The sequence below is a fragment of the Pseudophryne corroboree genome, unplaced genomic scaffold (genome assembly GCF_028390025.1).
Source record: "Pseudophryne corroboree isolate aPseCor3 unplaced genomic scaffold, aPseCor3.hap2 scaffold_1024, whole genome shotgun sequence".
Lineage (NCBI taxonomy): Eukaryota > Metazoa > Chordata > Amphibia > Anura > Myobatrachidae > Pseudophryne > Pseudophryne corroboree.
In genome coordinates, this window is record NW_026967651.1 from 90,373 (window position 1) to 118,117 (window position 27,745).

The 27,745-nt window shown below is 34.7% G+C and overlaps 2 non-coding genes across 2 annotated transcripts; both read right to left on the bottom strand.

Moving 5' to 3' along the window:
• Positions 1 to 12,198: 12,198 nt before the first annotated feature.
• On the bottom strand, positions 12,199 to 12,272 carry TRNAN-AUU (transfer RNA asparagine (anticodon AUU)). The gene has a single exon. It is a non-coding gene; the product is annotated as a tRNA-Asn (tRNA).
• Positions 12,273 to 23,892: 11,620 nt separating this feature from the next.
• Positions 23,893 to 23,966, bottom strand: TRNAN-AUU (transfer RNA asparagine (anticodon AUU)). Its single transcript has one exon. It is a non-coding gene; the product is annotated as a tRNA-Asn (tRNA).
• Between the last annotated feature and the right edge of the window lie 3,779 nt (positions 23,967 to 27,745).

Here is a 27,745-nt window from a genome sequence, read left to right on the forward strand (position 1 = left end):
TCCTTACCTGTGTGCTAATTAGATATCACCTTGTTTTCACATTAAACAGACTTCCACATGAGAAAGCAGCAAGGATGCAGTGGCGTTAATGTTTCCTGGTGTCAACTTGTATTATTTCAGTAGACATTGAAATGAGGATGCATCTTGCTGCCTTTCCAATGAAGCAAGTTTAATTTAGTAATAGGTGAAAAACCATCCTTACAAAGGTGTTAATCAGAGACTTGGCTTTGTGGACACTTTTCAGAGAACAAATTTGTTAGCATAAAAATAAAGCCAGAAAATGAAGAGCTGTTTAATCACTCGATTGGATTTTTCTGCCAGCATATTTTTTTTCTCTGCAACCCACTGCTAAATTGTGCTTCCTAGCTGTTTTTTATAAAATCACTGAATCAAATCTAACTCTGATTACATCAGAGAAGGCCAGGTACCCTACACCATAAGAGGAGGTTTGAAATTTTGACTTGTCTACTTAAATATCACCAAAATTTGATCACAAGGTTAATTACATCCCTGGGTGAGATTGAACCACCAACCTTTTGGTTAATAGCCAAACACACTAACCGATTGCGCCACAGAGACACTTTGCAAAAGTCCATACTGACAAAGGCTAATAAGCATTCATCTAAAACGTTTCCTAGAAAAACTTTAAAAAGTCAATAATCTGGAGAGTTTTTGTAAGATGTTTCTTCCATCAACCAACGAAGAAACACATTGGTACTTTCCCATGATGAGTGAGTGCTTCAGGATCTCTTGCACTTACATGTGCAGCAGAATACTGCAATGGAAGCATGCTGGGCCCATAACCCAGAGGTAGGCAGATTGAAACTATCCTCTGCTATATGCATTTTTTTTGTTAATTAAAGTAATCCAAAACTGGGATTGATATTTTGTCTCTTTTATTTTTACTTAAAGTACAATAACTTTTACCATTTTAATTTGTTTTAATAGTATATTGACAGTATTGTTTTCTTTCAAAAATCCACTTCATTTTCTTTACCCTATTATTAAAATGGTAATTGACAAAAACAAACTACATTGTCACCAGAAGAGCAATACAAAATGTACAAGTGATATATTAAAATCATCTTTCCAGCTTGAATTTCAATGATGCATTGGGTCAACAATTTTGTGAGAAACATCTTCACCCTTAAATAAAGATTTTCTTAATTCCTTACCTGTGTGCTAATTAGATATCACCTTGTTTTCACATTAAACAGACTTCCACATGAGAAAGCAGCAAGGATGCAGTGGCGTTAATGTTTCCTGGTGTCAACCTGTATTATTTCAGTAGACATTGAAATGAGGATACATCTTGCTGCCTTTCCAATGAAGCAAGTTTAATTTAGTAATAGGTGAAAAACCATCCCTACAAAGGTGTTAATCAGAGACTTGGCTTTGTGGACACTTTTCAGAGAACAAATTTGTTAGCATAAAAATAAAGCCAGAAAATGAAGAGCTGTTTAATCACGCAATTTGATTTTTTTGCCAGCATATTTCTTTTTCTCTGCAACCCACTGCTAAATTGTGCTTCCTAGATGTTTTTATAAAATCACTGAATCAAATCTAACTCTGATTACATCAGAGAAGGCCAGGTACCCTACACCATAACAGGGGGTATGAAATTTGACTTGTCTACTTAAAGATCACCAAAATCTGATAACAAGGTCAATTACGTCCCTGGGTGGGATTGAACCACCAAGCTTTTGGTTAATAGCCGTACACACTAACTGATTGCGCCACAGAGACACTTTGCAAAAGTACATACTGACAAATGCTAATAAGCATTCATCTAAAACGTTTCCTAGAAAAACTTAAAAAAGTCAATAATCTGGAGAGTTCTTGTAAGATGTTTCTTCTATCAACCAACGAAGAAACACATTGGTACTTTCCCATGATGAGTGAGTGCTTCAGGATCTCTTGCACTTACATGTGCAGCAGAGTACAGCAATGGAAGCATGCTGGGCCCATAACCCAGAGGTAGGCAGGTTGAAACTATCCTCTGCTATATGCATTTTTTTGTTTGTTAATTAAAGTAATCCAAAACTGGGATTGATATTTTGGCTCTTTTATTTTTACTTAAAGTACAATAACTTTTACCATTTTAATTTGTTTTAATAGTATATTGACAGTATTGTTTTCTTTCAAAAATCCACTTCATTTTCTTTACCCTATTATTAAAATGGTAATTGACAAAAACAAACTACATTGTCACCAGAAGAGCAATACAAAATGTACAAGTGATATATTAAAATCATATTTCCAGCTTGAATTTCAATGATGCATTGGGGCAACGATTTTGTGAGAAACATCTTCACCCTTAAATAAAGATTTTCTTAATTCCTTACCTGTGTGCTAATTAGATATCACCTTGTTTTCATATAAAACAGACTTCCACATGAGAAAGCAGCAAGGATGCAGTGGCGTTAATGTTTCCTGGTGTCAACTTGTATTATTTTAGTAGACATTGAAATGAGGATGCATCTTGCTGCCTTTCCAATGAAGCAAGTTTAATTTAGTAATAGGTGAAAAACCATCCTTACAAAGGTGTTAATCAGAGACTTGGCTTTGTGGACACTTTTCAGAGAACAAATTTGTTAGCATAAAAATAAAGCCAGAAAATGAAGAGCTGTTTAATCACTCAATTGGATTTTTCTGCCAGCATATTTTTTTTCTCTGCAACCCACTGCTAAATTGTGCTTCCTAGCTGTTTTTATAAAATCACTGAATCAAATCTAACTCTGATTACATCAGAGAAGGCCAGGTACCCTACACCATAACAGGGTGTTTGAAATTTTGACTTGTCTACTTAAAGATCACCAAAATCTGATAACAAGGTCAATTAGGTCCCTGGATGGGATTGAACCACCAGCCTTATGGTTAATAGCCGTACATACTAACTGATTGCGCCACAGAGACACTTTGCAAAAGTCCATACTGACAAAGGCTAATAAGCATTCATCTAAAACGTTTCCTAGAAAAACTTTAAAAAGTCAATAATCTGGAGAGTTTTTGTAAGATGTTTCTTCCATCAACCAACGAAGAAACACATTGGTACTTTCCCATGATGAGTGAGTGCTTCAGGATCTCTTGCACTTACATGTGCAGCAGAGTACTGCAATGGAAGCATGCTGGGCCCATAACCCAGAGGTAGGCAGATTGAAACTATCCTCTGCTATATGCATTTTTTTTGTTAATTAAAGTAATCCAAAACTGGGATTGATATTTTGTCTCTTTTATTTTTACTTAAAGTACAATAACTTTTACCATTTTAATTTGTTTTAATAGTATATTGACAGTATTGTTTTCTTTCAAAAATCCAATTCATTTTCTTTACCCTATTATTAAAATGGTAATTGACAAAAACAAACTACATTGTCACCAGAAGAGCAATACAAAATGTACAAGTGATATATTAAAATCATATTTCCAGCTTGAATTTCAATGATGCATTGGGGCAACGATTTTGTGAGAAACATCTTCACCCTTAAATAAAGATTTTCTTAATTCCTTACCTGTGTGCTAATTAGATATCACCTTGTTTTCATATTAAACAGACTTCCACATGAGAAAGCAGCAAGGATGCAGTGGCGTTAATGTTTCCTGGTGTCAACTTGTATTATTTCAGTAGACATTGAAATGAGGATGCATCTTGCTGCCTTTCCAATGAAGCAAGTTTAATTTAGTAATAGGTGAAAAACCATCCTTACAAAGGTGTTAATCAGAGACTTGGCTTTGTGGACACTTTTCAGAGAACAAATTTGTTAGCATAAAAATAAAGCCAGAAAATGAAGAGCTGTTTAATCACTCAATTGGATTTTTCTGCCAGCATATTTTTTTTCTCTGCAACCCACTGCTAAATTGTGCTTCCTAGCTGTTTTTATAAAATCACTGAATCAAATCTAACTCTGATTACATCAGAGAAGGCCAGGTACCCTACACCATAACAGGGGGTTTGAAATTTTGACTTGTCTACTTAAAGATCACCAAAATCTGATAACAAGGTCAATTAGGTCCCTGGGTGGGATTGAACCACCAACCTTATGGTTAATAGCCGTACATACTAACTGATTGCGCCACAGAAACACTTTGCAAAAGTCCATACTGACAAAGGCTAATAAGCATTCATCTAAAACGTTTCCTAGAAAAACTTTAAAAAGTCAATAATCTGGAGAGTTTTTGTAAGATGTTTCTTCCATCAACCAACGAAGAAACACATTGGTACTTTCCCATGATGAGTGAGTGCTTCAGGATCTCTTGCACTTACATGTGCAGCAGAGTACTGTAATGGAAGCATGCTGGGCCCATAACCCAGAGGTAGGCAGATTGAAACTATCCTCTGCTATATGCATTTTTTTGTTTGTTAATTAAAGTAATCCAAAACTGGGATTGATATTTTGGCTCTTTTATTTTTACTTAAAGTACAATAACTTTTACCATTTTAATTTGTTTTAATAGTATATTGACAGTATTGTTTTCTTTCAAAAATCCACTTAATTTTCTTTACCCTATTATTAAAATGGTAATTGACAAAAACAAACTACATTGTCACCAGAAGAGCAATACAAAATGTACAAGTGATATATTAAAATCATCTTTCCAGCTTGAATTTCAATGATGCATTGGGGCAACGATTTTGTGAGAAACATCTTCACCCTTAAATAAAGATTTTCTTAATTCCTTACCTGTGTGCTAATTAGATATCACCTTGTTTTCACATTAAACAGACTTCCACATGAGAAAGCAGCAAGGATGCAGTGGCGTTAATGTTTCCTGGTGTCAACCTGTATTATTTCAGTAGACATTGAAATGAGGATGCATCTTGCTGCCTTTCCAATGAAGCAAGTTTAATTTAGTAATAGGTGAAAAACCATCCTTACAAAGGTGTTAATCAGAGACTTGGCTTTGTGGACACTTTTCAGAGAACAAATTTGTTAGCATAAAAATAAAGCCAGAAAATAAAGAGCTGTTTAATCACTCAATTGGATTTTTCTGCCAGCATATTTTTTTTCTCTGCAACCCACTGCTAAATTGTGCTTCCTAGCTGTTTTTATAAAATCACTGAATCAAATCTAACTCTGATTACATCAGAGAAGGCCAGGTACCCTACATCATAACAGGGGGTTTGAAATTTTGACTTGTCTACTTAAAGATCACCAAAATCTGATAACAAGGTCAATTAGGTCCCTGGGTGGGATTGAACCACCAACCTTTTGGTTAATAGCCGTACACACTAACTGATTGCGCCACAGAGACACTTTGCAAAAAGTCCATACTGACAAAGGCTAATAAGCATTCATCTAAAACGTTTCCTAGAAAAACTTTAAAAAGTCAATAATCTGGAGAGTTTTTGTAAGATGTTTCTTCCATCAACCAACGAAGAAACACATTGGTACTTTCCCATGATGAGTGAGTGCTTCAGGATCTCTTGAACTTACATGTGCAGCAGAGTACTGCAATGGAAGCATGCTGGGCCCATAACCGAGAGGTAGGCAGATTGAAACTATCCTCTGCTATATGCATTTTTTTTTTTTGTTAATTAAAGTAATCCAAAACTGGGATTGATATTTTGTCTCTTTTATTTTTACTTAAAGTACAATAACTTTTACCATTTTAATTTGTTTTAATAGTATATTGACAGTATTGTTTTCTTTCAAAAATCCACTTCATTTTCTTTACCCTATTATTAAAATGGTAATTGACAAAAACAAACTACATTGTCACCAGAAGAGCAATACAAAATGTACAAGTGATATATTAAAATCATCTTTCCAGCTTGAATTTCAATGTTGCATTGGGTCAACAATTTTGTGAGAAACATCTTCACCCTTAAATAAAGATTTTCTTAATTCCTTACCTGTGTGCTAATTAGATATCACCTTGTTTTCACATTAAACAGACTTCCACATGAGAAAGCAGCAAGGATGCAGTGGCGTTAATGTTTCCTGGTGTCAACTTGTATTATTTCAGTAGACATTGAAATGAGGATGCATCTTGCTGCCTTTCCAATGAAGCAAGTTTAATTTAGTAATAGGTGATAAACCATCCTTACAAAGGTGTTAATCAGAGACTTGGCTTTGTGGACACTTTTCAGAGAACAAATTTGTTAGCATAAAAATAAAGCCAGAAAATGAAGAGCTGTTTAATCACTCGATTGGATTTTTCTGCCAGCATATTTTTTTTCTCTGCAACCCACTGCTAAATTGTGCTTCCTAGCTGTTTTTTATAAAATCACTGAATCAAATCTAACTCTGATTACATCAGAGAAGGCCAGGTACCCTACACCATAAGAGGAGGTTTGAAATTTTGACTTGTCTACTTAAATATCACCAAAATTTGATCACAAGGTTAATTACATCCCTGGGTGAGATTGAACCACCAACCTTTTGGTTAATAGCCAAACACACTAACCGATTGCGCCACAGAGACACTTTGCAAAAGTCCATACTGACAAAGGCTAATAAGCATTCATCTAAAACGTTTCCTAGAAAAACTTTAAAAAGTCAATAATCTGGAGAGTTTTTGTAACATGTTTCTTCCATCAACCAACGAAGAAACACATTGGTACTTTCCCATGATGAGTGAGTGCTTCAGGATCTCTTGCACTTACATGTGCAGCAGAATACTGCAATGGAAGCATGCTGGGCCCATAACCCAGAGGTAGGCAGATTGAAACTATCCTCTGCTATATGCATTTTTTTTGTTAATTAAAGTAATCCAAAACTGGGATTGATATTTTGTCTCTTTTATTTTTACTTAAAGTACAATAACTTTTACCATTTTAATTTGTTTTAATAGTATATTGACAGTATTGTTTTCTTTCAAAAATCCACTTCATTTTCTTTACCCTATTATTAAAATGGTAATTGACAAAAACAAACTACATTGTCACCAGAAGAGCAATACAAAATGTACAAGTGATATATTAAAATCATCTTTCCAGCTTGAATTTCAATGATGCATTGGGTCAACAATTTTGTGAGAAACATCTTCACCCTTAAATAAAGATTTTCTTAATTCCTTACCTGTGTGCTAATTAGATATCACCTTGTTTTCACATTAAACAGACTTCCACATGAGAAAGCAGCAAGGATGCAGTGGCGTTAATGTTTCCTGGTGTCAACCTGTATTATTTCAGTAGACATTGAAATGAGGATACATCTTGCTGCCTTTCCAATGAAGCAAGTTTAATTTAGTAATAGGTGAAAAACCATCCCTACAAAGGTGTTAATCAGAGACTTGGCTTTGTGGACACTTTTCAGAGAACAAATTTGTTAGCATAAAAATAAAGCCAGAAAATGAAGAGCTGTTTAATCACGCAATTTGATTTTTTTGCCAGCATATTTCTTTTTCTCTGCAACCCACTGCTAAATTGTGCTTCCTAGATGTTTTTATAAAATCACTGAATCAAATCTAACTCTGATTACATCAGAGAAGGCCAGGTACCCTACACCATAACAGGGGGTATGAAATTTGACTTGTCTACTTAAAGATCACCAAAATCTGATAACAAGGTCAATTACGTCCCTGGGTGGGATTGAACCACCAACCTTTTGGTTAATAGCCGTACACACTAACTGATTGCGCCACAGAGACACTTTGCAAAAGTACATACTGACAAATGCTAATAAGCATTCATCTAAAACGTTTCCTAGAAAAACTTAAAAAAGTCAATAATCTGGAGAGTTCTTGTAAGATGTTTCTTCTATCAACCAACGAAGAAACACATTGGTACTTTCCCATGATGAGTGAGTGCTTCAGGATCTCTTGCACTTACATGTGCAGCAGAGTACAGCAATGGAAGCATGCTGGGCCCATAACCCAGAGGTAGGCAGGTTGAAACTATCCTCTGCTATATGCATTTTTTTGTTTGTTAATTAAAGTAATCCAAAACTGGGATTGATATTTTGGCTCTTTTATTTTTACTTAAAGTACAATAACTTTTACCATTTTAATTTGTTTTAATAGTATATTGACAGTATTGTTTTCTTTCAAAAATCCACTTCATTTTCTTTACCCTATTATTAAAATGGTAATTGACAAAAACAAACTACATTGTCACCAGAAGAGCAATACAAAATGTACAAGTGATATATTAAAATCATATTTCCAGCTTGAATTTCAATGATGCATTGGGGCAACGATTTTGTGAGAAACATCTTCACCCTTAAATAAAGATTTTCTTAATTCCTTACCTGTGTGCTAATTAGATATCACCTTGTTTTCATATAAAACAGACTTCCACATGAGAAAGCAGCAAGGATGCAGTGGCGTTAATGTTTCCTGGTGTCAACTTGTATTATTTTAGTAGACATTGAAATGAGGATGCATCTTGCTGCCTTTCCAATGAAGCAAGTTTAATTTAGTAATAGGTGAAAAACCATCCTTACAAAGGTGTTAATCAGAGACTTGGCTTTGTGGACACTTTTCAGAGAACAAATTTGTTAGCATAAAAATAAAGCCAGAAAATGAAGAGCTGTTTAATCACTCAATTGGATTTTTCTGCCAGCATATTTTTTTTCTCTGCAACCCACTGCTAAATTGTGCTTCCTAGCTGTTTTTATAAAATCACTGAATCAAATCTAACTCTGATTACATCAGAGAAGGCCAGGTACCCTAAACCATAACAGGGTGTTTGAAATTTTGACTTGTCTACTTAAAGATCACCAAAATCTGATAACAAGGTCAATTAGGTCCCTGGATGGGATTGAACCACCAGCCTTATGGTTAATAGCCGTACATACTAACTGATTGCGCCACAGAGACACTTTGCAAAAGTCCATACTGACAAAGGCTAATAAGCATTCATCTAAAACGTTTCCTAGAAAAACTTTAAAAAGTCAATAATCTGGAGAGTTTTTGTAAGATGTTTCTTCCATCAACCAACGAAGAAACACATTGGTACTTTCCCATGATGAGTGAGTGCTTCAGGATCTCTTGCACTTACATGTGCAGCAGAGTACTGCAATGGAAGCATGCTGGGCCCATAACCCAGAGGTAGGCAGATTGAAACTATCCTCTGCTATATGCATTTTTTTTGTTAATTAAAGTAATCCAAAACTGGGATTGATATTTTGTCTCTTTTATTTTTACTTAAAGTACAATAACTTTTACCATTTTAATTTGTTTTAATAGTATATTGACAGTATTGTTTTCTTTCAAAAATCCAATTCATTTTCTTTACCCTATTATTAAAATGGTAATTGACAAAAACAAACTACATTGTCACCAGAAGAGCAATACAAAATGTACAAGTGATATATTAAAATCATATTTCCAGCTTGAATTTCAATGATGCATTGGGGCAACGATTTTGTGAGAAACATCTTCACCCTTAAATAAAGATTTTCTTAATTCCTTACCTGTGTGCTAATTAGATATCACCTTGTTTTCATATTAAACAGACTTCCACATGAGAAAGCAGCAAGGATGCAGTGGCGTTAATGTTTCCTGGTGTCAACTTGTATTATTTCAGTAGACATTGAAATGAGGATGCATCTTGCTGCCTTTCCAATGAAGCAAGTTTAATTTAGTAATAGGTGAAAAACCATCCTTACAAAGGTGTTAATCAGAGACTTGGCTTTGTGGACACTTTTCAGAGAACAAATTTGTTAGCATAAAAATAAAGCCAGAAAATGAAGAGCTGTTTAATCACTCAATTGGATTTTTCTGCCAGCATATTTTTTTTCTCTGCAACCCACTGCTAAATTGTGCTTCCTAGCTGTTTTTATAAAATCACTGAATCAAATCTAACTCTGATTACATCAGAGAAGGCCAGGTACCCTACACCATAACAGGGGGTTTGAAATTTTGACTTGTCTACTTAAAGATCACCAAAATCTGATAACAAGGTCAATTAGGTCCCTGGGTGGGATTGAACCACCAACCTTATGGTTAATAGCCGTACATACTAACTGATTGCGCCACAGAAACACTTTGCAAAAGTCCATACTGACAAAGGCTAATAAGCATTCATCTAAAACGTTTCCTAGAAAAACTTTAAAAAGTCAATAATCTGGAGAGTTTTTGTAAGATGTTTCTTCCATCAACCAACGAAGAAACACATTGGTACTTTCCCATGATGAGTGAGTGCTTCAGGATCTCTTGCACTTACATGTGCAGCAGAGTACTGTAATGGAAGCATGCTGGGCCCATAACCCAGAGGTAGGCAGATTGAAACTATCCTCTGCTATATGCATTTTTTTGTTTGTTAATTAAAGTAATCCAAAACTGGGATTGATATTTTGGCTCTTTTATTTTTACTTAAAGTACAATAACTTTTACCATTTTAATTTGTTTTAATAGTATATTGACAGTATTGTTTTCTTTCAAAAATCCACTTAATTTTCTTTACCCTATTATTAAAATGGTAATTGACAAAAACAAACTACATTGTCACCAGAAGAGCAATACAAAATGTACAAGTGATATATTAAAATCATCTTTCCAGCTTGAATTTCAATGATGCATTGGGGCAACGATTTTGTGAGAAACATCTTCACCCTTAAATAAAGATTTTCTTAATTCCTTACCTGTGTGCTAATTAGATATCACCTTGTTTTCACATTAAACAGACTTCCACATGAGAAAGCAGCAAGGATGCAGTGGCGTTAATGTTTCCTGGTGTCAACCTGTATTATTTCAGTAGACATTGAAATGAGGATGCATCTTGCTGCCTTTCCAATGAAGCAAGTTTAATTTAGTAATAGGTGAAAAACCATCCTTACAAAGGTGTTAATCAGAGACTTGGCTTTGTGGACACTTTTCAGAGAACAAATTTGTTAGCATAAAAATAAAGCCAGAAAATAAAGAGCTGTTTAATCACTCAATTGGATTTTTCTGCCAGCATATTTTTTTTCTCTGCAACCCACTGCTAAATTGTGCTTCCTAGCTGTTTTTATAAAATCACTGAATCAAATCTAACTCTGATTACATCAGAGAAGGCCAGGTACCCTACACCATAACAGGGGGTTTGAAATTTTGACTTGTCTACTTAAAGATCACCAAAATCTGATAACAAGGTCAATTAGGTCCCTGGGTGGGATTGAACCACCAACCTTTTGGTTAATAGCCGTACACACTAACTGATTGCGCCACAGAGACACTTTGCAAAAAGTCCATACTGACAAAGGCTAATAAGCATTCATCTAAAACGTTTCCTAGAAAAACTTTAAAAAGTCAATAATCTGGAGAGTTTTTGTAAGATGTTTCTTCCATCAACCAACGAAGAAACACATTGGTACTTTCCCATGATGAGTGAGTGCTTCAGGATCTCTTGAACTTACATGTGCAGCAGAGTACTGCAATGGAAGCATGCTGGGCCCATAACCGAGAGGTAGGCAGATTGAAACTATCCTCTGCTATATGCATTTTTTTTTTTGTTAATTAAAGTAATCCAAAACTGGGATTGATATTTTGTCTCTTTTATTTTTACTTAAAGTACAATAACTTTTACCATTTTAATTTGTTTTAATAGTATATTGACAGTATTGTTTTCTTTCAAAAATCCACTTCATTTTCTTTACCCTATTATTAAAATGGTAATTGACAAAAACAAACTACATTGTCACCAGAAGAGCAATACAAAATGTACAAGTGATATATTAAAATCATCTTTCCAGCTTGAATTTCAATGTTGCATTGGGTCAACAATTTTGTGAGAAACATCTTCACCCTTAAATAAAGATTTTCTTAATTCCTTACCTGTGTGCTAATTAGATATCACCTTGTTTTCACATTAAACAGACTTCCACATGAGAAAGCAGCAAGGATGCAGTGGCGTTAATGTTTCCTGGTGTCAACTTGTATTATTTCAGTAGACATTGAAATGAGGATGCATCTTGCTGCCTTTCCAATGAAGCAAGTTTAATTTAGTAATAGGTGATAAACCATCCTTACAAAGGTGTTAATCAGAGACTTGGCTTTGTGGACACTTTTCAGAGAACAAATTTGTTAGCATAAAAATAAAGCCAGAAAATGAAGAGCTGTTTAATCACTCGATTGGATTTTTCTGCCAGCATATTTTTTTTCTCTGCAACCCACTGCTAAATTGTGCTTCCTAGCTGTTTTTTATAAAATCACTGAATCAAATCTAACTCTGATTACATCAGAGAAGGCCATGTACCCTACACCATAAGAGGAGGTTTGAAATTTTGACTTGTCTACTTAAATATCACCAAAATCTGATCACAAGGTTAATTACGTCCCTGGGTGGGATTGAACCACCAACCTTTTGGTTAATAGCCAAACACACTAACCGATTGCGCCACAGAGACACTTTGCAAAAGTCCATACTGACAAAGGCTAATAAGCATTCATCTAAAACGTTTCCTAGAAAAACTTTAAAAAGTCAATAATCTGGAGAGTTTTTGTAAGATGTTTCTTCCATCAACCAACGAAGAAACACATTGGTACTTTCCCATGATGAGTGAGTGCTTCATGATCTCTTGCACTTACATGTGCAGGAGAGTACTGCAATGGAAGCATGCTGGGCTCATAACCCAGAGGTAGGCAGATTGAAACTATCCTCTGCTATATGCATTTTTTTTTGTTAATTAAAGTAATCCAAAACTGGGATTGATATTTTGTCTCTTTTATTTTTACTTAAAGTACAATAACTTTTACCATTTTAATTTGTGTTAATAGTATATTGACAGTATTGTTTTCTTTCAAAAATCCACTTCATTTTCTTTACCCTATTATTAAAATGGTAATTGACAAAAACAAACTACATTGTCACCAGAAGAGCAATACAAAATGTACAAGTGATATATTAAAATCATCTTTCCAGCTTGAATTTCAATGATGCATTGGGTCAACAATTTTGTGAGAAACATCTTCACCCTTAAATAAAGATTTTCTTAATATCTTACCTGTGTGCTAATTAGATATCACCTTGTTTTCACATTAAACAGACTTCCACATGAGAAAGCAGCAAGGATGCAGTGGCGTTAATGTTTCCTGGTGTCAACCTGTATTATTTCAGTAGACATTGAAATGAGGATACATCTTGCTGCCTTTCCAATGAAGCAAGTTTAATTTAGTAATAGGTGAAAAACCATCCCTACAAAGGTGTTAATCAGAGACTTGGCTTTGTGGACACTTTTCAGAGAACAAATTTGTTAGCATAAAAATAAAGCCAGAAAATGAAGAGCTGTTTAATCACGCAATTTGATTTTTTTGCCAGCATATTTCTTTTTCTCTGCAACCCACTGCTAAATTGTGCTTCCTAGATGTTTTTATAAAATCACTGAATCAAATCTAACTCTGATTACATCAGAGAAGGCCAGGTACCCTGCACCATAACAGGGGGTATGAAATTTAACTTGTCTACTTAAAGATCACCAAAATTTGATAACAAGGTCAATTACGTCCCTGGGTGGGATTGAACCACCAACCTTTTGGTTAATAGCCGTACACACTAACTGATTGCGCCACAGAGACACTTTGCAAAAGCACATACTGACAAATGCTAATAAGCATTCATCTAAAACGTTTCCTAGAAAAACTTAAAAAAATCAATAATCTGGAGAGTTTTTGTAAGATGTTTCTTCTATCAACCAACGAAGAAACACATTGGTACTTTCCCATGATGAGTGAGTGCTTCAGGATCTCTTGCACTTACATGTGCAGCAGAGTACAGCAATGGAAGCATGCTGGGCCCATAACCCAGAGGTAGGCAGATTGAAACTATCCTCTGCTATATGCATTTTTTTGTTTGTTAATTAAAGTAATCCAAAACTGGGATTGATATTTTGGCTCTTTTATTTTTACTTAAAGTACAATAACTTTTACCATTTTAATTTGTTTTAATAGTATATTGACAGTATTGTTTTCTTTCAAAAATCCACTTAATTTTCTTTACCCTATTATTAAAATGGTAATTGACAAAAACAAACTACATTGTCACCAGAAGAGCAATACAAAATGTACAAGTGATATATTAAAATCATCTTTCCAGCTTGAATTTCAATGATGCATTGGGGCAACGATTTTGTGAGAAACATCTTCACCCTTAAATAAAGATTTTCTTAATTCCTTACCTGTGTGCTAATTAGATATCACCTTGTTTTCACATTTAACAGACTTCCACATGAGAAAGCAGCAAGGATGCAGTGGCGTTAATGTTTCCTGGTGTCAACCTGTATTATTTCAGTAGACATTGAAATGAGGATGCATCTTGCTGCCTTTCCAATGAAGCAAGTTTAATTTAGTAATAGGTGAAAAACCATCCTTACAAAGGTGTTAATCAGAGACTTGGCTTTGTGGACACTTTTCAGAGAACAAATTTGTTAGCATAAAAATAAAGCCAGAAAATAAAGAGCTGTTTAATCACTCAATTGGATTTTTCTGCCAGCATATTTTTTTTCTCTGCAACCCACTGCTAAATTGTGCTTCCTAGCTGTTTTTATAAAATCACTGAATCAAATCTAACTCTGATTACATCAGAGAAGGCCAGGTACCCTACACCATAACAGGGGGTTTGAAATTTTGACTTGTCTACTTAAAGATCACCAAAATCTGATAACAAGGTCAATTAGGTCCCTGGGTGGGATTGAACCACCAACCTTTTGGTTAATAGCCGTACATACTAACTGATTGCGCCACAGAGACACTTTGCAAAATTCCATACTGACAAAGGCTAATAAGCATTCATCTAAAACGTTTCCTAGAAAAACTTTAAAAAGTCAATAATCTGGAGAGTTTTTGTAAGATGTTTCTTCCATCAACCAACGAAGAAACACATTGGTACTTTCCCATGATGAGTGAGTGCTTCAGGATCTCTTGAACTTACATGTGCAGCAGAGTACTGCAATGGAAGCATGCTGGGCTCATAACCGAGAGGTAGGCAGATTGAAACTATCCTCTGCTATATGCATTTTTTTTTTGTTAATTAAAGTAATCCAAAACTGGGATTGATATTTTGTCTCTTTTATTTTTACTTAAAGTACAATAACTTTTACCATTTTAATTTGTTTTAATAGTATATTGACAGTATTGTTTTCTTTCAAAAATCCACTTCATTTTCTTTACCCTATTATTAAAATGGTAATTGACAAAAACAAACTACATTGTCACCAGAAGAGCAATACAAAATGTACAAGTGATATATTAAAATCATCTTTCCAGCTTGAATTTCAATGTTGCATTGGGTCAACAATTTTGTGAGAAACATCTTCACCCTTAAATAAAGATTTTCTTAATTCCTTACCTGTGTGCTAATTAGATATCACCTTGTTTTCACATTAAACAGACTTCCACATGAGAAAGCAGCAAGGATGCAGTGGCGTTAATGTTTCCTGGTGTCAACTTGTATTATTTCAGTAGACATTGAAATGAGGATGCATCTTGCTGCCTTTCCAATGAAGCAAGTTTAATTTAGTAATAGGTGAAAAACCATCCTTACAAAGGTGTTAATCAGAGACTTGGCTTTGTGGACACTTTTCAGAGAACAAATTTGTTAGCATAAAAATAAAGCCAGAAAATGAAGAGCTGTTTAATCACTCGATTGGATTTTTCTGCCAGCATATTTTTTTTCTCTGCAACCCACTGCTAAATTGTGCTTCCTAGCTGTTTTTTATAAAATCACTGAATCAAATCTAACTCTGATTACATCAGAGAAGGCCAGGTACCCTACACCATAAGAGGAGGTTTGAAATTTTGACTTGTCTACTTAAATATCACCAAAATCTGATCACAAGGTTAATTACGTCCCTTGGTGGGATTTGAACCACCAACCTTTTGGTTAATAGCCAAACACACTAACCGATTGCGCCACAGAGACACTTTGCAAAAGTCCATACTGACAAAGGCTAATAAGCATTCATCTAAAACGTTTCCTAGAAAAACTTTAAAAAGTCAATAATCTGGAGAGTTTTTGTAAGATGTTTCTTCCATCAACCAACGAAGAAACACATTGGTACTTTCCCATGATGAGTGAGTGCTTCAGGATCTCTTGAACTTACATGTGCAGCAGAGTACTGCAATGGAAGCATGCTGGGCTCATAACCGAGAGGTAGGCAGATTGAAACTATCCTCTGCTATATGCATTTTTTTTTTGTTAATTAAAGTAATCCAAAACTGGGATTGATATTTTGTCTCTTTTATTTTTACTTAAAGTACAATAACTTTTACCATTTTAATTTGTTTTAATAGTATATTGACAGTATTGTTTTCTTTCAAAAATCCACTTCATTTTCTTTACCCTATTATTAAAATGGTAATTGACAAAAACAAACTACATTGTCACCAGAAGAGCAATACAAAATGTACAAGTGATATATTAAAATCATCTTTCCAGCTTGAATTTCAATGTTGCATTGGGTCAACAATTTTGTGAGAAACATCTTCACCCTTAAATAAAGATTTTCTTAATTCCTTACCTGTGTGCTAATTAGATATCACCTTGTTTTCACATTAAACAGACTTCCACATGAGAAAGCAGCAAGGATGCAGTGGCGTTAATGTTTCCTGGTGTCAACCTGTATTATTTCAGTAGACATTGAAATGAGGATGCATCTTGCTGCCTTTCCAATGAAGCAAGTTTAATTTAGTAATAGGTGAAAAACCATCCTTACAAAGGTGTTAATCAGAGACTTGGCTTTGTGGACACTTTTCAGAGAACAAATTTGTTAGCATAAAAATAAAGCCAGAAAATAAAGAGCTGTTTAATCACTCAATTGGATTTTTCTGCCAGCATATTTTTTTTCTCTGCAACCCACTGCTAAATTGTGCTTCCTAGCTGTTTTTATAAAATCACTGAATCAAATCTAACTCTGATTACATCAGAGAAGGCCAGGTACCCTACACCATAACAGGGGGTTTGAAATTTTGACTTGTCTACTTAAAGATCACCAAAATCTGATAACAAGGTCAATTAGGTCCCTGGGTGGGATTGAACCACCAACCTTTTGGTTAATAGCCGTACATACTAACTGATTGCGCCACAGAGACACTTTGCAAAAGTCCATACTGACAAAGGCTAATAAGCATTCATCTAAAACGTTTCCTAGAAAAACTTTAAAAAGTCAATAATCTGGAGAGTTTTTGTAAGATGTTTCTTCCATCAACCAACGAAGAAACACATTGGTACTTTCCCATGATGAGTGAGTGCTTCAGGATCTCTTGAACTTACATGTGCAGCAGAGTACTGCAATGGAAGCATGCTGGGCTCATAACCGAGAGGTAGGCAGATTGAAACTATCCTCTGCTATATGCATTTTTTTTTTGTTAATTAAAGTAATCCAAAACTGGGATTGATATTTTGTCTCTTATTTTTACTTAAAGTACAATAACTTTTACCATTTTAATTTGTTTTAATAGTATATTGACAGTATTGTTTTCTTTCAAAAATCCACTTCATTTTCTTTACCCTATTATTAAAATGGTAATTGACAAAAACAAACTACATTGTCACCAGAAGAGCAATACAAAATGTACAAGTGATATATTAAAATCATCTTTCCAGCTTGAATTTCAATGTTGCATTGGGTCAACAATTTTGTGAGAAACATCTTCACCCTTAAATAAAGATTTTCTTAATTCCTTACCTGTGTGCTAATTAGATATCACCTTGTTTTCACATTAAACAGACTTCCACATGAGAAAGCAGCAAGGATGCAGTGGCGTTAATGTTTCCTGGTGTCAACTTGTATTATTTCAGTAGACATTGAAATGAGGATGCATCTTGCTGCCTTTCCAATGAAGCAAGTTTAATTTAGTAATAGGTGAAAAACCATCCTTACAAAGGTGTTAATCAGAGACTTGGCTTTGTGGACACTTTTCAGAGAACAAATTTGTTAGCATAAAAATAAAGCCAGAAAATGAAGAGCTGTTTAATCACTCGATTGGATTTTTCTGCCAGCATATTTTTTTTCTCTGCAACCCACTGCTAAATTGTGCTTCCTAGCTGTTTTTTATAAAATCACTGAATCAAATCTAACTCTGATTACATCAGAGAAGGCCAGGTACCCTACACCATAAGAGGAGGTTTGAAATTTTGACTTGTCTACTTAAATATCACCAAAATTTGATCACAAGGTTAATTACATCCCTGGGTGAGATTGAACCACCAACCTTTTGGTTAATAGCCAAACACACTAACCGATTGCGCCACAGAGACACTTTGCAAAAGTCCATACTGACAAAGGCTAATAAGCATTCATCTAAAACGTTTCCTAGAAAAACTTTAAAAAGTCAATAATCTGGAGAGTTTTTGTAAGATGTTTCTTCCATCAACCAACGAAGAAACACATTGGTACTTTCCCATGATGAGTGAGTGCTTCAGGATCTCTTGCACTTACATGTGCAGCAGAATACTGCAATGGAAGCATGCTGGGCCCATAACCCAGAGGTAGGCAGATTGAAACTATCCTCTGCTATATGCATTTTTTTTGTTAATTAAAGTAATCCAAAACTGGGATTGATATTTTGTCTCTTTTATTTTTACTTAAAGTACAATAACTTTTACCATTTTAATTTGTTTTAATAGTATATTGACAGTATTGTTTTCTTTCAAAAATCCACTTCATTTTCTTTACCCTATTATTAAAATGGTAATTGACAAAAACAAACTACATTGTCACCAGAAGAGCAATACAAAATGTACAAGTGATATATTAAAATCATCTTTCCAGCTTGAATTTCAATGATGCATTGGGTCAACAATTTTGTGAGAAACATCTTCACCCTTAAATAAAGATTTTCTTAATTCCTTACCTGTGTGCTAATTAGATATCACCTTGTTTTCACATTAAACAGACTTCCACATGAGAAAGCAGCAAGGATGCAGTGGCGTTAATGTTTCCTGGTGTCAACCTGTATTATTTCAGTAGACATTGAAATGAGGATACATCTTGCTGCCTTTCCAATGAAGCAAGTTTAATTTAGTAATAGGTGAAAAACCATCCCTACAAAGGTGTTAATCAGAGACTTGGCTTTGTGGACACTTTTCAGAGAACAAATTTGTTAGCATAAAAATAAAGCCAGAAAATGAAGAGCTGTTTAATCACGCAATTTGATTTTTTTGCCAGCATATTTCTTTTTCTCTGCAACCCACTGCTAAATTGTGCTTCCTAGATGTTTTTATAAAATCACTGAATCAAATCTAACTCTGATTACATCAGAGAAGGCCAGGTACCCTACACCATAACAGGGGGTATGAAATTTGACTTGTCTACTTAAAGATCACCAAAATCTGATAACAAGGTCAATTAGGTGCCTGGATGGGATTGAACCACCAGCCTTATGGTTAATAGCCGTACATACTAACTGATTGCGCCACAGAGACACTTTGCAAAAGTCCATACTGACAAAGGCTAATAAGCATTCATCTAAAACGTTTCCTAGAAAAACTTTAAAAAGTCAATAATCTGGAGAGTTTTTGTAAGATGTTTCTTCCATCAACCAACGAAGAAACACATTGGTACTTTCCCATGATGAGTGAGTGCTTCAGGATCTCTTGCACTTACATGTGCAGCAGAGTACTGCAATGGAAGCATGCTGGGCCCATAACCCAGAGGTAGGCAGATTGAAACTATCCTCTGCTATATGCATTTTTTTTGTTAATTAAAGTAATCCAAAACTGGGATTGATATTTTGTCTCTTTTATTTTTACTTAAAGTACAATAACTTTTACCATTTTAATTTGTTTTAATAGTATATTGACAGTATTGTTTTCTTTCAAAAATCCAATTCATTTTCTTTACCCTATTATTAAAATGGTAATTGACAAAAACAAACTACATTGTCACCAGAAGAGCAATACAAAATGTACAAGTGATATATTAAAATCATATTTCCAGCTTGAATTTCAATGATGCATTGGGGCAACGATTTTGTGAGAAACATCTTCACCCTTAAATAAAGATTTTCTTAATTCCTTACCTGTGTGCTAATTAGATATCACCTTGTTTTCATATTAAACAGACTTCCACATGAGAAAGCAGCAAGGATGCAGTGGCGTTAATGTTTCCTGGTGTCAACTTGTATTATTTCAGTAGACATTGAAATGAGGATGCATCTTGCTGCCTTTCCAATGAAGCAAGTTTAATTTAGTAATAGGTGAAAAACCATCCTTACAAAGGTGTTAATCAGAGACTTGGCTTTGTGGACACTTTTCAGAGAACAAATTTGTTAGCATAAAAATAAAGCCAGAAAATGAAGAGCTGTTTAATCACTCAATTGGATTTTTCTGCCAGCATATTTTTTTTCTCTGCAACCCACTGCTAAATTGTGCTTCCTAGCTGTTTTTATAAAATCACTGAATCAAATCTAACTCTGATTACATCAGAGAAGGCCAGGTACCCTACACCATAACAGGGGGTTTGAAATTTTGACTTGTCTACTTAAAGATCACCAAAATCTGATAACAAGGTCAATTAGGTCCCTGGGTGGGATTGAACCACCAACCTTATGGTTAATAGCCGTACATACTAACTGATTGCGCCACAGAAACACTTTGCAAAAGTCCATACTGACAAAGGCTAATAAGCATTCATCTAAAACGTTTCCTAGAAAAACTTTAAAAAGTCAATAATCTGGAGAGTTTTTGTAAGATGTTTCTTCCATCAACCAACGAAGAAACACATTGGTACTTTCCCATGATGAGTGAGTGCTTCAGGATCTCTTGCACTTACATGTGCAGCAGAGTACTGTAATGGAAGCATGCTGGGCCCATAACCCAGAGGTAGGCAGATTGAAACTATCCTCTGCTATATGCATTTTTTTGTTTGTTAATTAAAGTAATCCAAAACTGGGATTGATATTTTGTCTCTTTTATTTTTACTTTAAGTACAATAACTTTTACCATTTTAATTTGTTTTAATAGTATATTGACAGTATTGTTTTCTTTCAAAAATCCACTTCATTTTCTTTACCCTATTATTAAAATGGTAATTGACAAAAACAAACTACATTGTCACCAGAAGAGCAATACAAAATGTACAAGTGATATATTAAAATCATCTTTCCAGCTTGAATTTCAATGATGCATTGGGGCAACGATTTTGTGAGAAACATCTTCACCCTTAAATAAAGATTTTCTTAATTCCTTACCTGTGTGCTAATTAGATATCACCTTGTTTTCACATTAAACAGACTTCCACATGAGAAAGCAGCAAGGATGCAGTGGCGTTAATGTTTCCTGGTGTCAACCTGTATTATTTCAGTAGACATTGAAATGAGGATACATCTTGCTGCCTTTCCAATGAAGCAAGTTTAATTTAGTAATAGGTGAAAAACCATCCCTACAAAGGTGTTAATCAGAGACTTGGCTTTGTGGACACTTTTCAGAGAACAAATTTGTTAGCATAAAAATAAAGCCAGAAAATGAAGAGCTGTTTAATCACGCAATTTGGTTTTTTTGCCAGCATATTTCTTTTTCTCTGCAACCCACTCCTAAATTGTGCTTCCTAGATGTTTTTATAAAATCACTGAATCAAATCTAACTCTGATTACATCAGAGAAGGCCTGGTACCCTACACCATAACAGGGGGTATGAAATTTGACTTGTCTACTTAAAGATCACCAAAATCTGATAACAATGTCAATTACGTCCCTGGGTGGGATTGAACCACCAACCTTTTGGTTAATAGCCGTACACACTAACTGATTGCGCCACAGAGACACTTTGCAAAAAGTACTTACTGACAAATGCTAATAAGCATTCATCTAAAACGTTTCCTAGAAAAACTTAAAAAAGTCAATAATCTGGAGAGTTTTTGTAAGATGTTTCTTCTATCAACCAACGAAGAAACACATTGGTACTTTCCCATGATGAGTGAGTGCTTCAGGATCTCTTGCACTTACATGTGCAGCAGAGTACAGCAATGGAAGCATGCTGGGCCCATAACCCAGAGGTAGGCAGATTGAAACTATCCTCTGCTATATGCATTTTTTTGTTTGTTAATTAAAGTAATCCAAAACTGGGATTGATATTTTGGCTCTTTTATTTTTACTTAAAGTACAATAACTTTTACCATTTTAATTTGTTTTAATAGTATATTGACAGTATTGTTTTCTTTCAAAAATCCACTTAATTTTCTTTACCCTATTATTAAAATGGTAATTGACAAAAACAAACTACATTGTCACCAGAAGAGCAATACAAAATGTACAAGTGATATATTAAAATCATCTTTCCAGCTTGAATTTCAATGATGCATTGGGGCAACGATTTTGTGAGAAACATCTTCACCCTTAAATAAAGATTTTCTTAATTCCTTACCTGTGTGCTAATTAGATATCACCTTGTTTTCACATTAAACAGACTTCCACATGAGAAAGCAGCAAGGATGCAGTGGCGTTAATGTTTCCTGGTGTCAACCTGTATTATTTCAGTAGACATTGAAATGAGGATGCATCTTGCTGCCTTTCCAATGAAGCAAGTTTAATTTAGTAATAGGTGAAAAACCATCCTTACAAAGGTGTTAATCAGAGACTTGGCTTTGTGGACACTTTTCAGAGAACAAATTTGTTAGCATAAAAATAAAGCCAGAAAATAAAGAGCTGTTTAATCACTCAATTGGATTTTTCTGCCAGCATATTTTTTTTCTCTGCAACCCACTGCTAAATTGTGCTTCCTAGCTGTTTTTATAAAATCACTGAATCAAATCTAACTCTGATTACATCAGAGAAGGCCAGGTACCCTACACCATAACAGGGGGTTTGAAATTTTGACTTGTCTACTTAAAGATCACCAAAATCTGATAACAAGGTCAATTAGGTCCCTGGGTGGGATTGAACCACCAACCTTTTGGTTAATAACCGTACACACTAACTGATTGCGCCACAGAGACACTTTGCAAAAAGTCCATACTGACAAAGGCTAATAAGCATTCATCTAAAACGTTTCCTAGAAAAACTTTAAAAAGTCAATAATCTGGAGAGTTTTTGTAAGATGTTTCTTCCATCAACCAACGAAGAAACACATTGGTACTTTCCCATGATGAGTGAGTGCTTCAGGATCTCTTGAACTTACATGTGCAGCAGAGTACTGCAATGGAAGCATGCTGGGCCCATAACCGAGAGGTAGGCAGATTGAAACTATCCTCTGCTATATGCATTTTTTTTTTTGTTAATTAAAGTAATCCAAAACTGGGATTGATATTTTGTCTCTTTTATTTTTACTTAAAGTACAATAACTTTTACCATTTTAATTTGTTTTAATAGTATATTGACAGTATTGTTTTCTTTCAAAAATCCACTTCATTTTCTTTACCCTATTATTAAAATGGTAATTGACAAAAACAAACTACATTGTCACCAGAAGAGCAATACAAAATGTACAAGTGATATATTAAAATCATCTTTCCAGCTTGAATTTCAATGATGCATTGGGTCAACAATTTTGTGAGAAACATCTTCTCCCTTAAATAAAGATTTTCTTAATTCCTTACCTGTGTGCTAATTAGATATCACCTTGTTTTCACATTAAACAGACTTCCACATGAGAAAGCAGCAAGGATGCAGTGGCGTTAATGTTTCCTGGTGTCAACTTGTATTATTTCAGTACACATTGAAATGAGGATGCATCTTGCTGCCTTTCCAATGAAGCAAGTTTAATTTAGTAATAGGTGAAAAACCATCCTTACAAAGGTGTTAATCAGAGACTTGGCTTTGTGGACACTTTTCAGAGAACAAATTTGTTAGCATAAAAATAAAGCCAGAAAATGAAGAGCTGTTTAATCACTCAATTGGATTTTTTTGCCAGCATATTTCTTTTTCTCTGCAACCCACTGCTAAATTGTGCTTCCTAGCTGTTTTTTATAAAATCACTGAATCAAATCTAACTCTGATTACATCAAAGAAGGCCATGTACCCTACACCATAAGAGGAGGTTTGAAATTTTGACTTGTCTACTTAAATATCACCAAAATCTGATCACAAGGTTAATTACGTCCCTGGGTGGGATTGAACCACCAACCTTTTGGTCAATAGCCAAACACACTAACCGATTGCGCCACAGAGACACTTTGCAAAAGTCCATACTGACAAAGGCTAATAAGCATTCATCTAAAACGTTTCCTAGAAAAACTTTAAAAAGTCAATAATCTGGAGAGTTTTTGTAAGATGTTTCTTCCATCAACCAACGAAGAAACACATTGGTACTTTCCCATGATGAGTGAGTGCTTCAGGATCTCTTGCACTTACATGTGCAGCAGAGTACTGCAATGGAAGCATGCTGGGCCCATAACCCAGAGGTAGGCAGATTGAAACTATCCTCTGCTATATGCATTTTTTTTGTTAATTAAAGTAATCCAAAACTGGGATTGATATTTTGTCTCTTTTATTTTTACTTAAAGTACAATAACTTTTACCATTTTAATTTGTTTTAATAGTATATTGACAGTATTGTTTTCTTTCAAAAATCCACTTCATTTTCTTTACCCTATTATTAAAATGGTAATTGACAAAAACAAACTACATTGTCACCAGAAGAGCAATACAAAATGTACAAGTGATATATTAAAATCATCTTTCCAGCTTGAATTTCAATGATGCATTGGGTCAACAATTTTGTGAGAAACATCTTCACCCTTAAATAAAGATTTTCTTAATTCCTTACCTGTGTGCTAATTAGATATCACCTTGTTTTCACATTAAACAGACTTCCACATGAGAAAGCAGCAAGGATGCAGTGGCATTAATGTTTCCTGGTGTCAACCTGTATTATTTCAGTAGACATTGAAATGAGGATACATCTTGCTGCCTTTCCAATGAAGCAAGTTTAATTTAGTAATAGGTGAAAAACCATCCCTACAAAGGTGTTAATCAGAGACTTGGCTTTGTGGACACTTTTCAGAGAACAAATTTGTTAGCATAAAAATAAAGCCAGAAAATGAAGAGCTGTTTAATCACGCAATTTGATTTTTTTGCCAGCATATTTCTTTTTCTCTGCAACCCAATGCTAAATTGTGCTTCCTAGATGTTTTTATAAAATCACATAATCAAATCTAACTCTGATTACATCAGAGAAGGCCAGGTACCCTACACCATAACAGGGGGTATGAAATTTGACTTGTCTACTTAAAGATCACCAAAATCTGATAACAAGGTCAATTACGTCCCTGAGTGGGATTGAACCACCAACCTTTTGGTTAATAGCCGTACACACTAACTGATTGCGCCACAGAGACACTTTGCAAAAGTACATACTGACAAATGCTAATAAGCATTCATCTAAAACGTTTCCTAGAAAAACTTAAAAAAGTCAATAATCTGGAGAGTTTTTGTAAGATGTTTCTTCTATCAACCAACGAAGAAACACATTTATACTTTCCCATGATGAGTGAGTGCTTCAGGATCTCTTGCACTTACATGTGCAGCAGAGTACAGCAATGGAAGCATGCTGGGCCCATAACCCAGAGGTAGGCAGATTGAAACTATCCTCTGCTATATGCATTTTTTTGTTTGTTAATTAAAGTAATCCAAAACTGGGATTGATATTTTGGCTCTTTTATTTTTACTTAAAGTACAATAACTTTTACCATTTTAATTTGTTTTAATAGTATATTGACAGTATTGTTTTCTTTCAAAAATCCACTTCATTTTCTTTACCCTATTATTAAAATGGTAATTGACAAAAACAAACTACATTGTCACCAGAAGAGCAATACAAAATGTACAAGTGATATATTAAAATCATCTTTCCAGCTTGAATTTCAATGATGCATTGGGGCAACGATTTTGTGAGAAACATCTTCACCCTTAAATAAAGATTTTCTTAATTCCTTACCTGTGTGCTAATTAGATATCACCTTGTTTTCACATTAAACAGACTTCCACATGAGAAAGCAGCAAGGATGCAGTGGCGTTAATGTTTCCTGGTGTCAACCTGTATTATTTCAGTAGACATTGAAATGAGGATGCATCTTGCTGCCTTTCCAATGAAGCAAGTTTAATTTAGTAATAGGTGAAAAACCATCCTTACAAAGGTGTTAATCAGAGACTTGGCTTTGTGGACACTTTTCAGAGAACAAATTTGTTAGCATAAAAATAAAGCCAGAAAATAAAGAGCTGTTTAATCACTCAATTGGATTTTTCTGCCAGCATATTTTTTTTCTCTGCAACCCACTGCTAAATTGTGCTTCCTAGCTGTTTTTATAAAATCACTGAATCAAATCTAACTCTGATTACATCAGAGAAGGCCAGGTACCCTACACCATAACAGGGGGTTTGAAATTTTGACTTGTCTACTTAAAGATCACCAAAATCTGATAACAAGGTCAATTATGTCCCTGGGTGGGATTGAACCACCAACCCTTTGGTTAATAGCCGTACATACTAACTGATTGCGCCACAGAGACACTTTACAAAAGTCCATACTGACAAAGGCTAATAAGCATTTAACTAAAACGTTTCCTAGAAAAACTTTAAAAAGTCAATAATCTGGAGAGTTTTTGTAAGATGTTTCTTCCATCAACCAACGAAGAAACACATTGGTACTTTCCCATGATGAGTGAGTGCTTCAGGATCTCTTGAACTTACATGTGCAGCAGAGTACTGCAATGGAAGCATGCTGGGCCCATAACCCAGAGGTAGGCAGATTGAAACTATCCTCTGCTATATGCATTTTTTTTTTGTTAATTAAAGTAATCCAAAACTGGGATTGATATTTTGTCTCTTTTATTTTTACTTAAAGTACAATAACTTTTACCATTTTAATTTGTTTTAATAGTATATTGACAGTATTGTTTTCTTTCAAAAATCCACTTCATTTTCTTTACCCTATTATTAAAATGGTAATTGACAAAAACAAACTACATTGTCACCAGAAGAGCAATACAAAATGTACAAGTGATATATTAAAATCATCTTTCCAGCTTGAATTTCAATGATGCATTGGGGCAACGATTTTGTGAGAAACATCTTCACCCTTAAATAAAGATTTTCTTAATTCCTTACCTGTGTGCTAATTAGATATCACCTTGTTTTCACATTAAACAGACTTCCACATGAGAAAGCAGCAAGGATGCAGTGGCGTTAATGTTTCCTGGTGTCAACCTGTATTATTTCAGTAGACATTGAAATGAGGATGCATCTTGCTGCCTTTCCAATGAAGCAAGTTTAATTTAGTAATAGGTGAAAAACCATCCTTACAAAGGTGTTAATCAGAGACTTGGCTTTGTGGACACTTTTCAGAGAACAAATTTGTTAGCATAAAAATAAAGCCAGAAAATAAAGAGCTGTTTAATCACTCAATTGGATTTTTCTGCCAGCATATTTTTTTTCTCTGCAACCCACTGCTAAATTGTGCTTCCTAGCTGTTTTTATAAAATCACTGAATCAAATCTAACTCTGATTACATCAGAGAAGGCCAGGTACCCTACACCATAACAGGGGGTTTGAAATTTTGACTTGTCTACTTAAAGATCACCAAAATCTGATAACAAGGTCAATTAGGTCCCTGGGTGCGATTGAACCACCAACCTTTTGGTAAATAGCCGTACATACTAACTGATTGCGCCACAGAGACACTTTGCAAAAGTCCATACTGACAAAGGCTAATAAGCATTCATCTAAAACGTTTCCTAGAAAAACTTTAAAAAGTCAATAATCTGGAGAGTTTTTGTAAGATGTTTCTTCCATTAACCAACGAAGAAACACATTGGTACTTTCCCATGATGAGTGAGTGCTTCAGGATCTCTTGAACTTACATGTGCAGCAGAGTACTGCAATGGAAGCATGCTGGGCCCATAACCCAGAGGTAGGCAGATTGAAACTATCCTCTGCTATATGCATTTTTTTT